We start from the raw sequence: 2582 nt of genomic DNA, 5'->3' as shown, positions 1-2582 counted from the left end.
AATAAAAGATGGGGGAAATCTCTGGACCCTTTCAAGCAGTATTACAGAGCAATAAAGTGATAAAAAACTGTATGGTATTGGTACAGACAGGCAGATACAGATCCATGAAACAGAATTGAAGACCTAGAAATGAACCCACACATCTATGGTCACTTGATCTTTGACAAAGGAGCTAAAACCATCTAGTGGGAAAAAGACAGCATTTTAACTAATGGTACTGGTTCAACTAGAGGTCAAAGCATATGAAGAATGCAAATCAATCCATTCTTATCTCCTTTGATCAAAGCTCAAGTCCATGTCAATCAAGAACCTCCACATAAACCAGATACACTGAAACTAATGAATAGAAAAACAGGAAGAACCTCAAACACATGTAAGAATGGGTGAAAATTTCTTTTGAACAGAACATCAATGGTTTATGCTCTAAGATCAAGAATTGACAAATGGCACCTTATAAACCTGCAAAGCTTCTGTAAGGCAGAGGACACTGTCGTTAGTACATAATAAGCCAAGAGATTGGGAAAAGATCTTTACCAATCCTACATCCAATAGATGGCTAATATTCAATATATACAAAGAACTCCAGAAAATCAAATATCCCTATCAAAATATGGTAGAGCCTAAAAATCTCAACTGATAGAATAGCGAATGGCTGAGAATCACTTAAAGAAATATTCACCATCCTTAGTCATCAGGCAAATGCAAACAAAACAACCCTGAGATTGCACCTCACTGCAGTTTGGAGGCAAAGATAAAAAACAACAACAACAACAACAACAAAAAAAACAACTCTGGTGACAGCAGATGCTGGCAAGGATATGGAGAAAGAGGAACACTCCTCCATTGTTACGGCAAGCTGGCTACAACCACTCTGGAAATCAATCTGGTGTTCCTCATAAATTCAAATAGTACTACCTGAGGACCTCAGCTATAAACTCCTGGAATATGCCCAAAAGATGCTCCAACATATTACAAGGACACATGCCCACTATGTTCATAGCAGCCTCTTTATAATATCAAACCTGGAAAGAAACCAAATGTCCCTCTACACACAGGAATGGATATAGAAAATGTGGTACATTTACAATAATAGACTACTACCAGCTGGCTTAAAAACAAATGAGTCTGGGTTGGGGATTTAGCTCAGTGGTAGAGTGTTGGTAAGCACAAGGCCCTGGGTTCAGTCCCCAGCTCTGAAAAAAAGAAACAAACAAACAAACAAACAAACAAAAACAATGAGTTCATGAAATTTTTAGGCAAATGGTTAGAACTAGAAAATACCATCCGAATGAGGTAACCCAATCACAAAAGAATACATATGATATGTACTCACTGATAACTGGATATTAGCCCACAGCTCAGATTACCCAAGATACAATCCACAGGCCACATGAAGCTCAAAAAGGAGGACAACCAAAGTGTGGATGCTTCAGTCCTTCTTGCAAATGGGGAACAAAAAATATTAATAGGAGGATATATGGAGATGAATTTTGGAGCAGAGATGAAGGAAAAGCCATCCAAAGACTGCCCCTACCTGGGGATCCAGGCCATATACAACCACCAAACTCAGACAATATTGCTGATGCCAAGAAGAGTCTGATAGCTGTCTCCTGAGAGGCTCTGCAGAGCATGAAAAATACTGAGGCGGATGATGGCAGATAACCATTGAACTGAGAACAGGGTCTGCAATCGAGAAGTTAAAGAAAGGACTGAAAGAGCTGAAGGGACTTGCAACCCCCTAAGAACAACAATACCAACCAACCAGAGCTCCCAGAGACTGAATCATCATCCAAAGAGTCCACATGGACAGACCATGGCTTCAGCTGCATATATAGCAAAGGATGGCCTTGTTGGGCATCAATTAGAGGAGCAGCTCTTGGTCCTGCCAAGGCTCAAAACCCCAGTGTAGGGGAATGTCAGGGCAGGGAGGCAGGAAGGAGTGTGTGGATAGGTGGAGGAACACCCTCGTAGAAGCATGGGGAGGGTGGATGGGATAGGGGTTTGGGGATGGGAAACCGGGAAAGGGGATATCATTTGAAATGTAAATAAAAAATATCCAGTTAAAAAAAAATAAAACCAGGTCTGGTGGTTCATGGCTATAATCCCAGAACTTGAAAAGTGATGGTAGTAAGACCACCAAATGAATGTTATCTTTAGTTACATTGTGAGTTCAAGGCCTAACTGGTCTACATGAAACCATGTCTTAAAAAAGTGAATATATAGAATGCTATTATAGAGTTTCTATTGGGTGTTTTCTTCATTTCTTTCTGCATGTCTTTCTTGAACCCTTTCTTATCTTTAGGTCATCTTATGTTACCTTTATTTCAAAGCAATTTTTATAACAATCATATTTGTTTTTATATATTTCTTGATAATTATTCTGTAACACCAACCAGGGGCAAACCAAAATAATAAAAAATGAATCAAAATAAACTAGGAAAGTTAATTCATCACAACGAACGGTGTAAAGGTAGAAGGGAAGAAAACTAGAAAAGAAGTTATCACATGGCTATGAACCTTACCTATTGCTATTCATCTTAAGTTTAAATTGAATTCCTCAATTAAAGGACCTACCACCTCTT

The sequence above is a fragment of the Rattus rattus genome, chromosome 1 (genome assembly GCF_011064425.1).
Source record: "Rattus rattus isolate New Zealand chromosome 1, Rrattus_CSIRO_v1, whole genome shotgun sequence".
NCBI classification, from domain to species: Eukaryota; Metazoa; Chordata; class Mammalia; order Rodentia; family Muridae; genus Rattus; species Rattus rattus.
Note: the sequence above shows the minus strand (reverse complement) of the source record.